Below are 14,223 nucleotides of genomic sequence, written 5' to 3'. Positions count from 1 at the left end.
GCTCTTGGTGCGGAGGCGATTCTGGCCCCCTGTCGTCGGTTGGTTCATCAGCTTCCGATGCTACTGTTTCTGGGGTAGATGCTACCTGTATGTTGGGTTCATTACCAGGTACGTATGGGCGAGGCATGGGGTTGACTTGTTCCTGTGACTCTAGGATCTGGTCAGCATGGCGTCTCATGATGCTCCCCCCAATGTCCACTGTGTACATTAGTGGGCCCTGCCGTGTGCATATCGTTCCTGGCTGCCATTTTTCTGTTCGGTCGTCGCAGGCCAAGACTGGTTGCCCTACATTGAAGCTCCTTGTTGGCTTCTCATGGATGTGCTGGAATTGCTTACTCTCAACATCTCTTTGTATGTTTGGTCTGAGCAAATCCAGGCGAGATCTTAACCTTCGTTTAAAGAACATCATGGCTGGGGCCTGGTTGGTGACTGCATGTGTCGCATTCCGGTAGGCGAACAGGAAATTGTCCACCTTGTGCTGCAGCGGAATGTTGTCATTGTACATAGCCTTTATTGCCTTCTTAAAGGTTTGTACGAACCTCTCAGCCAATCCATTTGTGGCTGGATGATACGGGGTGGATGTGTAATGCCTTACCCCATTCTTTTTCAAGAACCTCCGGAACTCTTCGGACACAAACTGTGGTCCGTTGTCGGAGCAAATCTGTTCTGGCAAGCCATTCCTGGCAAAAATGATCCGTAGGACTGCAATAGTTTTCTCCGTGGTGGTGGAGGACATTTTGATGACCTCAGGCCATTTCGAGTGCGCATCCACGGCTATTAAAAACATTGAGTCCATGAATGGACCAGCAAAATCAATATGCGCCTGTTGCCATGGAGATGAGGGCCACTCCCATGGGTGTAGAGCGGCCTGTGGTGGTGCATTTTGGACTTTCTGGCATCCTGAGCAGCTCTTGGTCAGGTCCTCGATTTGTTTATCGATTCCCGGCCACCACACATAAGCCCTGGCTAGGCTTTTCATTTTCACCCCTTCCAGATGACCCTCATGAAGCTCATTGAGCACTCTATCCCTTAACTTGGGTAGAATTACCACTCGGGATCCACACATCAAGGTCCCCCGGCAGACTGACAGCTGTTTTCTCCTTGTCGAGAATGCTGGCAACAGTGAGTCGCCATGTGCTGGCCATCCCTTCACCGTCAAATCATACACCCGAGACAGTGTTGGGTCATTTCGGGTTTCCTTTTCGATACAAGCGTTAGTTACCGGTAGGTATTCAACTATAGTCGAATGGAATATTTCGACAGGATCCACTGCTGACGTTTCCTCCGCAGTAGGCAGTGGCAGGCGTGATAGCCCATCAGCATTTCCATGCTGTTTCATGCCCTTATATTCAATCTCATAGTGGTGCGCCCCTAGAAAAAGTGACCATCTTTGTAGTTATTGCGCAGTCATCACCGGAACGCCCTTCTTCAGATTAAAAAGGTGAATTTCTGCCTGTGCAGATAGTGATTGAACTTTTTCACTCCCCACACTAGGCTGAGGGCCTCCCTGTCAATCTGGACGTAGTTACGCTCGGTTGAGGTTAGTGATCGTGACGCAAAGGCTATTGGCCTCTCTGAGCCATCTGAGAATTTGTGCGACAGCACCGCTCCAATGCCGTAGGGTGACGCATCACATGCGAACCGAATTGGTAATGCTGGGTTGTAATGGGCCAATACCTCATTCGATGTGGTTAGTGTTTTGCTCTTTTGGAAAGCTCGTCTACATTCGTCACTCCACTTCCATGGCACCACAGTTTGCAGTAGGGTGTTCAGTGGGTGTAGTATTGTAGACAAATTTGGCAAGAACTTATGGTAGTAGTTTACCAGCCCGAGGAACTACCTCAGTTGTGACACATTTTCCGGTGCTGAAGCCTTGACTACTGCCTCAATCTTCTCTGGGGACTTATGTAACCCCTCTTTATCGATAACGTGGCCACAATACGAGATTTGTTTTCTAAAAAACTCGCATTTGGGGCGGTTAGCTCGGAGCCCATATTCCTGCAATCTAGTGAGCACCTGCAAGGTGATCACTGTAATTTTCGTCCGTGACCAGGATGTCGTCCAAATAACACTGGGTCCCTGGGATCACTTGCAGGACTTGTTCCATTGCCCTCTGCCAAATAGCCGGAGCTGATGCGACCCCGAATACCAGCCGGTTGTATTGGTAGAGACCTTTATGGGTGTTGATTGTGAGGTATTTCTTTGATGCTTCTTCTACCTGCATTTGCAGATACGCCTGGGCCAGATCAATCTTAGTGAAGCGTTTCCCTCCAGATAGCGAGGCGAAAATATCTTCAATCCGCGGAAGTGGATATTGTACGGTGTGAAGGATCGGGTTCACTGTTACCTTAAAGTCCCCACAGATGCGAACCTTCTTTGGTTCCCCAGGCGTGCTGCTCAACGACTTTTTCATCACAGGGATGATGGGTGTAGCCCACTCGCTCCAGTCTACCTTGGACAGTACACCTGAACGTTCCAGACTCTCCAGCTCTGCTTCGACGGCTGGGTGGATCGCATAAGGTACCGGTCTGGCCTTAAAAAATTTTGGGCTTGCGTTTCCTTCAATTTTACTCGTCGCTGTCTTGCCTTTTAGTGTTCCGAGTCCTTGCTGGAACACTTCTTTCACATCAGTTAGGATCTTTGACAATTGCCACGGTGTGACGTCATCATCCTTTTTGTCAGCCACAGTCAGTGCCTGTATGGAATGCCAATCCAGTTGTATTTTCCGGATCCATTCACGTCCCAGTAATAGTGGTCCTCCATCTTGCAATACATACAGGTCCAGTTTTGGTGTTTTCTTACCGTTATGTATAACGGTCACCCTTATTTTTCCTTTGGTGTAGACTTTTTGCCCCGTGTACGTCTTCAAAATAATTTCTGGGTCTCTCAAGGGTATGTGTGAGAATAGCCGCTCGTAGTCCCATCGGTTTATCACTGTTAGGGCTGATCCGGTGTCCAATTCCATCTTTACCTGGACTCCTGCTATCTTGAGAGTAACCCAAATGGTTCGGTGATCCTCCGTTGTGATCACATTATGTAGTTTCAGACAACTCAGTTCCCTGCTTTCAGAGTCGTTATCACTCTTTTGTTCGTCTGAACTATTCTCCGTCATCTTATGTACCTTCTGGTACTTTCCTTTGGTAGGTTTCTTATTGCTGGTTTTCTTTCCCGACCTGCAGACTCGTGCTATGTGTCCTACTTTTCCACACTGTCTGCACACTTTGGGCTAGATTTTCAGTATAGACAGTTTTGGGGCGCTAACCTTAGCGCCCGCCCGAAGTTAGCGCCCGCCCCAAAGTAGCGCCCCGTTGCCGGAAATTCAGTGGCTTCGCCCTAAGAGAGTGGTGGAGCGCTAAAAGAGGCGTTGCACTCCTACCTTTAGGCGCTAAGCCGGCGGTCCAGAGGGATAGCGCCCAGGCGGGGCGCAGCACGGGTGCGGTCATTTTTGCACAGACAGCAGACTCCGTGGTGCCGACCAGCTCTTAAAGGGGGAAGGGACGAATTGGTCTGCTGCCACGCCCTGCACACTGCAGCCTTGCAAAGAGTCCTCAACACTACTGCTCAGCCCCAGGGAGTCATGGCAACGCCAGAGAAGGCCCGTCAGCGTGCCCTGCGCTTCTCAGAGGGTGATCTGGACATAATGGTCACAGCTCTGGAGGTGAGGCGCAAGATCTTGTTTCCAGAGAGTGGGAGGAATCCAACCCACCACGACTACACCAAAGCCTGGAAGCAGATCGCCCAGAGGGTGACGTTCACCGGCGAGGCCCCCAGGACCCACAAAAAATGCCGTAAGAAATACAACGATCTGACCAGGATTGTGAGGGTGAGTAGCCTTTCCAGTCTCCTCCTCATTCTTGCATGTACACCTGACATGATGGGCAAAGGGACCTGAAAGTCCTATTGGCCAGCCCTCAGCCAGCAGCATTTATGACAGTCATGAGCATCAAATGGCCATTCGGCACTCTACACTTTGGCCAAGCTATTCCACCATGGGAGGCAGTGCACAGTGCATCAGGGCTTCACTCTGTCCAAGCTATTCCACCATGGGAGGCAGTGCACAGTGCATCAGGGCTTCACTCTGTCCAAGCTATTCCACCATGGGAGGCAGTGCACAGTGCATCAGGGCTTCACTCTGTCCAAGCTATTCCACCATGGGAGGCAGTGCACACTACATCAGGGCTTCACTCTGTCCAAGCTATTCCACCATGGGAGGCAGTGCACACTACATCAGGGCTTCACTGCGCACTTACAGCCCGTCCTTTCTCTTGCAGGCTAAAGTAGCGTTTAATCGCCAGGCCCGTGCCAGGGGTGACCGCGCCAAGCTGCAGAAGCTCACTCGGCTGGAGGAGCACGTGTGTGTGCTCATGGGAGCCCGTGTGATTGTCCCCACAGCGTGCGGTGTATCCGACCCTCCACTGCCCGGCAATGGTAAGGACCTCGCCTTTTGGCCCTCTCGCGTCGCACTGGCCCATCCGAGCTACCTCCTTTGCCACTGTCCCACCAATGCGCTGAATCCCACCAGTCCTAACACCCTCGCTGACGCCGTCTCCTCACTCTGAAGCTACTCTTGTGCATTCCTGCTTTCAGCTGGTGACGGCCAGGACCCTGAGGCTGCCAGTGACAGCACCTCCGACCAGGAGGAGGAGGAGGAGCAAGCCGGACCTTCGGGGGAACAGTCACGTCCCGCAGGAGAGGAGGAAATGCTTGACACCTCCTCACTGGACGAGTGCCTGGAGGAACTGTCGCAGGGCAATGCAGCTTCTGGGACCAGTGGCGTCCAGCCACCCAGCAGCCGTGCGCGTGGCCCGCGGCCTTTCCCCAAAGGGGGGAAGGATCAGAGGGGAGTGCTGCTGCTCGGCACACTCGCCGTCACCAACGCGGCAAGGGTCCCCTAGTTCGGCCCCCTCCTCCCCAGCGGGAGAGTCGCGACTCCAGTCCGGACACCTTCACTTCGGAGGAGGTGCGGAAGCTGGATAAGATGGCCGACGACTCGGACCGGCGCCACACGGAGCTCATGAGCGTGGTGGGGCGCATGCCTGATGCCATCGAGTCGCTGGCGACCAGTGTGCGCGAGTTCGGGGCAGCAACTGCCGCGACTGGCCGCATGCTGACTGATGCCGTCAAGACCCTGGCGGATGTGATGCGCGCGCACACCAGGGCCACAGGGCCACTCACTGCTGCCACACGCGCTGTCTCAGGCAGGCATCGCCAGGGCAGGCGCCGCGCTGGACCATCCCAGCAAGCCGCCCGTCGGCTGATTGCTGCGGATCCTGCAGTGCGGGCCCGGCCGAGTGCCACCGCGCCACAGCACCAGCCAGCGCATCCCAGACGCCAGCTGGCCCACATTGCGCCATCCGTCGCCGCCATTCCCCCACTGGGGCGTCAAGGGCAAGCGGCTGCAGCTGATGGTGGCCAGGCTCAGGTGCGCCACTCAGCAGATGGCCCCTCGAGGCCCAAACGCCGTGTAGGCCGCCCCCCAGTGGCATCTGGCGGAAGGGCATCTGAGCCTCAGGCGCCTTCCCCCAGCCTCGCAGCAGCCACTGGGCAGAGCTTGCGAAGGAGCAGCAGGCAGGGCAGGGGAGGCAAAATGCTGGCCAAGGTCTCGCCCTCGCGGGCCACTCAGTAGAGGGTGTGGCCAGCATTCCTTTAATATGGCGGTGGCCATCTTTATTTTGCCCATGGTTGTGCTTTTGGAGGGCTTTTTTTTTGCGTTAGGCCGACGTTGAGGCCCGGTTTCAATAAAGGTGGAGTGGCTCTTCCCCAGTTTGTGTGAGTGAGTCGTTTGTTGGGCTTTTTGTGGGGCCCGTTTATTGTTTTTGGGGATTCATGTGGGAAGGGCTTTTCATTTTTGTGCAATAAAAAATTATCTTTATTCATGCAGTCTCCATGGTTGTTCTTCTTAGTGTTTGTTGGCTTCGCCGGCTGAGGGCTTGCGGAGCGGCTGCATTCATCTTCCCTCATGGCCCCTGGCCATTCCCTGACAGGGGGCTTAGAAGTACCGTCTAATAAGGTGGCGTCGTGCGGCCCTTGGCCCTGGTCGCTCCCTCCTGGGAACGTACTCCTGCTCCTCCTCCTCCTCCTCCTCCTCCTCCTCATGCTCCTCCTGCTCCTCCTCCTGAGGTGCTGGTCCAACATCAGGTGGCAGTGCCTGAGTCCTGCGGATAGCCAGGTTGTGTAGCATGCAGCAAACCACCACAAATTGGGAGACCCGGTCCGGCGAATACTGGAGAGCTCCTCCGGAGCGATCAAGGCAGCGGAACCGCTGCTTGAGGACCCCAATAGTTAGCTCGATGATGTTGCGGGTGGTTTGATGGCTCTCGTTGTAGGCCTCTTCAGCAGCGGTCCTGGGCGCGCGGAGCGGGGTCATGAGCCAGGTGCACAAAGGATAGCCTTTGTCCCCGAGTAGCCATCCTCTTGGGGGAGGCTGTGCCTGGAACATGTCATGCACAGTACTCTGCCGCAGGATAAAGGCATCGTGGCTGCTGCCTGGGAAGCTGGCATTGACTGCCATGATGCGCTGCTTGTGGTCACAGACCAGCTGCGCATTCAGAGAATGGTAGCCCTTCCTGTTGCGATACTGCTCGCCATGCTCCAGAGGGGCCCGCAAAGCCACATGCGTACAGTCAATGGCGCCCTGGACCAAGGGGAATTCCCCGAGTCTGGAAAATCCCAATGCGCGCTGATGCTGGCTCTCCAGGGCCATGGGGAAGGAGATGAATTGGCTTCTCCTTCTGAACAGTGCTTCGGTCACCTGGCGGATGCAGCGATGTGCGCCGTACTGGGAGATGTTTGCTATGTCCCCAGCAGCGTCTTGGAAGGAGCCGGTGGCATAGAAGTTCAATGCCACTGTCACCTTCACTTCCACCGACAGAGACGTCCTGCACCTGAGCTTTGGCCGCAGATCTCGGCGAAGCAGGTGGCAGATCTCTGCAATCACCCCCTTTCGGAATCGGAGCCTTTTAACACATCGCGCGGCACTCATGTTTAGGTAGGAGCGCTGCTGGCGGTATAGCCTGACTGGGTAAGGCCTACGTGGCCGACGCCTGTAGCCCCCTCTGCCTCTAGCCAGGGCTGCCCCTCTCACAATGCGTCTGCGAGCCCTACGGACATGGAGCTGCAGCTCCGCGTTGGCACCCCATGCAACCCCCATCAAATCCTGGCAAACACTCTAATTTCCAAATGGCCACTTGCAGCGCTGTTGCCTGAGTCCAAAAATACCTGGCTCTTGCTGCTTGAAACCAGTTAGCTATCCTCCTTGTTGTGTCTCCAGAAATGCGTTGCACAAGACTGTTTTCTGAAAAAAGGATGGCCTTTATACTGGAGAGGACGTTCCCTTTAATTAGCGCCCCCCGGGGCCCGCGCTGGTTGTGTTGCGTTCCTTTTTCCAAACGCTCCGGCCGCCCGCCGCACAATGGGGCGGTCCGACTGAAGTTTGCAATCGGGGCGGCCAAAGGGCGTTGCACGAGGATGTGACGTCATTTTCTGCGCGCGCATCCGGGCGGGCGCTAAACTTTGCGCCGGCGCTAACGGGCAACTTAATTTGGGGCGGGGCGCAAACTGCGCTGCGCCCGGGCGCTACACGCATAGCGCCCGGAAATCACTTCTCTTAAGGCGCTAACTGCTGGCGCAAGCAACTGAAAATCTAGCCCTTTGTCTTTGAACCAGCAATCATTCTGGTCATGTGTTGTTCTGCCGCAACAATAGCACTTCTCTGTTCCATATGACATTTCGTTTGTGCCATATTCTTGCGGTCTCTGTTGTATCTCTGCAGCGCCCCGTGCTGCTGCTTCATATGATACCGCAATGCTGAAAGCCTTTTCCAGCGTTAGGTCCTTTTCAGATAAAAGCCGTTTCTGGGTTCCTTCACTTTGAAGCCCACACACAAACTTGTCCCTTAAGGTATCTGCCAGTCCCGCTCCAAACTGGCAGTGTTTCGATAGTTTGCACAGTTCTGTTAAATAAGCAGCATTGCTTTCATCCTTATGCTGGTTCCGTTTGTGAAACTTGAACCTTTCTGCTATCAGCAGCGGTGTGGGGTTTAAATGTTCCTGTAGTATCGTTACTATGTCTTCAAAACTCTTTTCCATTGGCTTCATTGGGGTTACTAGATATCGTAATAAACCATATGTCTTTGCACCCATTAAATTTAACAATACCGACGCTTTCTTGTCATCTGACACCTCATTTGCTTTGCAGTACACCTCTATTCGTTCGACATATGTAGTCCAATCTTCGACTTCATTGTCAAATGCGGTGATACTGCCACTCTTCGGCATTTTCGGTCTGGTTTAAACTGGTGTCTCCCAATGGCTTAAAATGGCATCTCCCGTGCTTTCCTTCCTCCCCTGCTGCTGCCGACACCGCTCCCGGCGGTTCTCGTGGCAATGGCAGTGCCTCGCGGGTTTCTGCACGTCTCTCTCTCCCTCTCTCCGATGCTGCTCGGCCCCTGAACACCGGCTGCGCCCTGTGCACTCTGCCCTCTCTCTCTCTCCCCGTCAATGCTGCTCGGCCCTTTGCTGTGCCGCTCGGTCGGGCTCTAGCCCGCCGCTGTCCAGGAAGGGTCTGCGCACTACCTGTTGCCAGCCCGTTTCGCTGGACCACCTCGACTGGAAAGCCAAGCAGCCTCCCCCGCAATTCTCGAGTCTCTGCTGGATGACTGGGCGGTTGTCCGTGGTCGACGCCCGAGTCTCTGGCCTTGACCTCCAATCCACTGATCTCCAGGAATGAATCCCCGGGAGGTGATGCAGAGTTGCAGGTATTTTCAAACCTGCCTCGTCGCCAATGTTACGTCCGTGTATAAGACGATACAGGTGTTTACTCAACGTGGCTCAGACTGCAACTGATCTGTACAGTTTACTACTCAGGGCTATATCCAGGTGTGGTCACTGCCGGTACTACAGTATACATGAGCTGTAAAAAGTAGTTCCCCCCTTAAAGGTACATACATTACACTGCAGACCCAGATCAATGGTTTGAAAACACAGTTAAGAAAGATACTGACGGATGAGAATAAGGTAGTGGGTTCTGAGTTACATAAGGACCAGGTCATGACACTACACTTAAAAGAAATTATTGCTGAACTGGAGAAACACGCTAAAATGGTAAATGTTCTCATCAGGGAGGATCGGAATGTGTCCGATCAGGCTGCACAGAACAAAGCTTGCGCGCTGTACGGGGCGTGGTTACTGGGCGAGGGCCGCCGTAATCTGGAGGATTTAAAACAAGGTTTAGTCCCCTCCTGGATCAGCAACAAGCACCTCTCAGCCCTCCACCCTTTTGAGAATGCATTGAGTCCATGCCAGCTCAGACTAGCTTCAGAGGCCTACCCAGTTGCAGTGGACTGTGGGCGGTCTAATCACACCATTATGGGTATAGTGGTAAGAATGCCGGTGATGGGAAAGACAGCTAGACCCACCCCGGTATACAGGGTGGAGAACATTGGAGTCATTCAGCGGGGTGCACACATTCGCTACACAGCGTTCCCACCTTACGTCATTCAATGGGAGCATGCAATGACGGGTACCGACCTCTCTGGGTGCCGGAGCCGGGAAGCACACATCATCCTGTGTCCCCAGCACTTGAATGCCTATTCAAAACCACAGTACGGGTTCAGAACTGCTGGCGCAAAGCCTATAAATTGCACCATGGAGACAATGGCACAAGGCCATTTGCCCCCACAGGTGGCATATATAGGAGGTGGGACATAATGTGTCACCACTGCAGCGCCCCACTACCCACATGAACAGCACGGCTGGTGTCCGGTGAGTGACAGCAGTTTCTGCTTCAAGCCCAAGGCAGAAGTTCAAGTGGCCCAAGAGCAATTGTCCCCATTCCTGAACCTTCCACTGTTCACATCACTGTTAAAGAGAATTTCACCGATCTTCAACGATTCGTTGCACATTTTGGATATATCATTCCCCCTCTCCCTGAATACCTCACCAAGATATTAAAAGCCGTTGTCGTTTCACAGAAACATTTTTACACACTGGAGCAGAAGACGTTAGAAATAGGGGCAAACATATTAGATATAGTAACCCCACCGTGGTGGGATCTGTTCACTAATATAGAAGTCCCTTCTTGGATTAGGATAGCCTCTCACATCCTTGTAGTGTGTCAGGCTTTCATTGTGAGTTATTTACTGTTTGTACACTGCAAAAACGTCAGACATTCGCAGAAGTATGAGAACAGAGGAGAATGGAGAGAGCATTATGTGCGGTTGGAAGAAGAGACACCTGTTTAGATTTTTGCTGCTATGTATAAAGTTAAAGTTTCCCTCCCTCCTCTATGTTTGATGTTTGTTCATGAGTATTTTGTGTGTGTATTTTATTCTTATTATTGAAATTCATTAAGTGAGTTGTTGTTAATAAAAGATAATGGCCTAGAAATCAGTTGGTTGCGCCAGCCGGTAGCGCCTTAGGAGAAGTAGATGTCGGGCGCTAGGCGGCTAGCGGCCGGGCGCAGCACAAACTGCGCCTCTCCCCAACTTCACTAGAGATTTAGCGGCGGCGCAAAGTCTTTGCGTGTGCTCAGATGCACGCGCAGATCATGACGTCATTTCCTCGTGCAACGCCCTTTGTGCGCCCCCAACCGGAAATTCAGTCGCGACGCCCCATTGTGCGCCCGGCGCCCCTAGCGACTGGTAGAGTGGAAAGGTGCTCAGTCGATGCGGGGCGCGGGGGCGCAAATTAAAGGGCACTCCTCCTGCACTATAAAAGGCTGCCATTTTGCAGCACTCCTTCTTGAGAGACGGATCTTTGCAGAGAGACCAAGGTAGAGAGCTTTCTGCTTTGGCTCAACACTCAGACAGGTACTTGTGGCTTCAGGCCACAGCTTTCCACTTGTCTTTGCCTCATTGACATATCATTCTTTGCTAACATATTATGGGGGCTGCAATGGGTGCAAACGCTGGCTTTCTCCATTGCATCCAAAGGGCTCACAGACGCCGTGAGAGAGTGGCAGCCCTGGCTAGATGGAGAGGGGGCAACAGGCGTTGGGAAAGGAGGCCTTACCCACCCAGGGTATACCGCCAGCATTTCTCCTATCTCAACATGTCTGACGAGCAGTGTGTTTGGAGGCTGCGATTCCGAAGGGAGGTGGTCACAAAGATCTGCCACCTGCTTGGCGGTGATCTGCAGCCACAGCTGAGGAGCAGGACGTCTCTGTCGGTGGCAGTGAAGGTGACGGTGGCTCTCAACTTCTATGCCACCGGCTCCTTCCAATCCGCGACTGGGGACATTTCCAACATCTCCCAGTTCGCCGTGCATTGCTGCATCCGCCAGGTGACCAATGCCCTTTTCAAAAGGAGACGTCAGTTCATTTCCTTCTCCATGGCCCTTGCCAAGCAGCAACAGCGTGCAATGGGCTTTGCAGCATTCGCGGGCTTCCCCATGGTGCAGGGCGCCATTGACCGCATGCATGTGGCTTTGCGGGCACCTCTGGAGAATGCCGAGGATTACTGCAACCGGAAGGGCTACCATTCACTCAACGTCCAACTGGTGTGTGACCACAGGCAGCTCATCCTAGCTGTCAATGCCCGCTTTCCAGGCAGCAGCCACGATGCCTTCATCCTGCGACAGACTTCTGTGGCAGACATGTTCCAGGCCCAGCCTCACCCACAAGGATGGCTTATCGGGGACAAAGGCTATCCTTTGTGTACCTGGCTGATGACCCCGCTCCGTGCGCCCAGCACACCTGCTGAAGAGGGATACAACGAAAGCCATCAAGTGACCAGGAACATCATCGAACAAACAATCGGCGTCCTGAAGCAACAGTTCCGCTGTCTGGATTGTTCCGGTGGAGCCCTACAATATTCGCCGGAGCGAGTCTCCCATTTCGTGGTCGTTTGCTGCATGCTGCACAACCTGGCTATCCGCAGGACTCAGCCACTGCCACCAGACATTGGAGGACCACCTGAGGAGGAGGAGGAGGAGGAGGAGGAGGAAGAGGACCAGCACAGGAGGGAGGCAGAAAGTGCAAGGGCCGCCCGTCGCCGGCTTATTGAACGTCGCTTCTAGGCCCCCTCTCAGGGAATGGCTTGTGCCAATGTCAGCAGATGAATGTAGCCGCTCCACAAGCCCTCAGCCGAGCAGGGCAACCAGGACTTGACAAAAAAACCATGGACAGTGCAATTTAAGAACAATAATTTATTGCAAACCTCTGTCCTTCCCACATTACAACCTCATGTGGAGAAGCCCCCACAAAAACACAAAACTACCAGTCTCAGCCTTACAAAAAGAAAGAAAGACACCAGTCTCGGCCTTACAAAAACACAACTACACCAATCTCGGCCTTAAAAAAAGAAAGAAAGACACCAGTCTCGGCCTTACAAAAACACAACTACACCAGTCTCGGCCTTACGAGCACCAGGCATTTGTGCAGAGCTTCTACTTTTTGCCCTGCGAGGGCGATGCCTTTCGCATCCTTGCCTGGCCCCTGCCCGCCCTGCAGCTCCTCCTCAATGGGAGCCCAGTGGCTGCAGCAAGGCTGGGGGAAGGCTGCTGAGGGTCAGATGGCGAGACGGCAGATGCCCTTGGGGGCCGGCCTGCATCAACTCTGGCCTTGGAGGGGCCGGCTGCTGACTGCTCCAACTCTGCCTGGGCGGCAGCAGTCTGTCCAGCGGCTCGTGGCAGCTGCAATGGTGGAGTGGCAGTGTCAGCTGCAGGAATGGTGCCAACCTGGCAGATCGCAGGTGCTCGCTGGTCGCCTGAGACATTGGCACTCGCACGGGCCAGCACTGCAGCATGCGCAGCAAACAGCTGAAGAACAGGCTGCTGGGCTGCTGCTGCGCGGCGGGTGCCCTGGCGATGCCTGGCTGATCCAGCGAGGGTGGCAGCAGTTAGTGCCCGTGTGGCCCTGGTCTGTGTCCGCATGACAACAGCCAGTGAATGGACGGCATGACTGAGCACTTGGCTCGACGCCGCTTGTGCTGCCGCGAAGTCCTGTAGACTCCTGGCCTGTGCTGCTCCAAATTGCTGCACACTCCTTGACAAAGACTCAATGGAGTCAGGCATCCTTGCCACTGCAGCCATGAGCTCATTGTGCCTGCGCTCAGCCTGGACGGCCATTTCCTCCAGGAGCCGCACCTCCTCTGCACTGACCGTCGCAGGACTGGAGGCCGCACTCACCCTCTGGGGAGAAGTCCGCCGAGCTTCCCCACCACTCCCGCGTTGCTGCAGGCCGCTGGGCCCCAGAGCTTCACTCTCCTCCGACCCTTCCCCACAGCTCCCCTCCAGGGAAGACGTGTCCCCTTCCTCGCCATGGGCTGGCGCGGCTGAGGGTGGCACTGATGGGCCGGCTTCCTCTTCCTCCTCCTCGGAATCGGAAGCGCTGACAGTGACAGCTTGCGGGCCCGCCTCCTCACCTGGCGATTCACCATCTGAAAGCAGGAAGGCACAAGAGTAGCTTTAGAGTGAGGACAGGGCGGCAGCGAGGGAGGCATGAGTGCTGCCATGCACTGCATTGGTCGGACAGTGGCAAAGGATGCTGATCTGAGGCGCAAGTGTAACGAGAGAGGTCAAAATGGTGATGCCCTTACCATTGGTGCCCAGAACAGGGTCGGCATCTCCAGTGGTGACGGGGCCAATCAGGCGGCCTGCCATAATGTGCTCCACACGCTGGTCGAGGTCGGAGAGCTCTTTGATGTCAGGACGGCCTCCCCTGGTCTCAGTTCGTTTCCGCCGGTTGCACGCCACCTTGGCCTGCAAGAGAAAGGACGGCCTCTAAGTACAGTGTGAAGCCCTGATCTTGTCTGCACTGCCTCCCATGGTCGAATAGCTTGTACAGTGTGTAGCCCTGATCTTGTCTGCAATGCCTCCCATGGTCGAATAGCTTGTACAGTGTGTAGCCCTGATCTTGTCTGCAATGCCTCCCATGGTCGAATAGCTTGTACAGTGTGTAGCCCTGATCTTGTCTGCAATGCCTCCCATGGACGAATAGCTTGTACAGTGTGTAAAGTGCTGAATGTGCAAGTGATTTTCATGACAGTCCCATAGCTGCTAGATGAGGGCTGGCCATTAGGGCTTACAGGTCCCTTTGCCCATAAAGTGAGGTGCACATGCAGGGATGAGGAGGACACTGGAAAGGGTACTCACCCTGACAACCTGAGTGAGGTCGTTGAACTTCTTCCGGCATTGCACAGGAGTCCTGGCAACCACGCTGTTGGAAGACACCCTGTTTGAGACCTCCCTCCAGGCTTTCCGGTATGCTCTGGGCAGCGGCCTCTTG

The sequence above is a fragment of the Somniosus microcephalus genome, chromosome 1, assembly GCF_052327205.1.
Source record: "Somniosus microcephalus isolate GS21.2 chromosome 1, FLI_Smic_1.0, whole genome shotgun sequence".
Classification (NCBI taxonomy): Eukaryota; Metazoa; Chordata; class Chondrichthyes; order Squaliformes; family Somniosidae; genus Somniosus; species Somniosus microcephalus.
Note: the sequence above shows the minus strand (reverse complement) of the source record.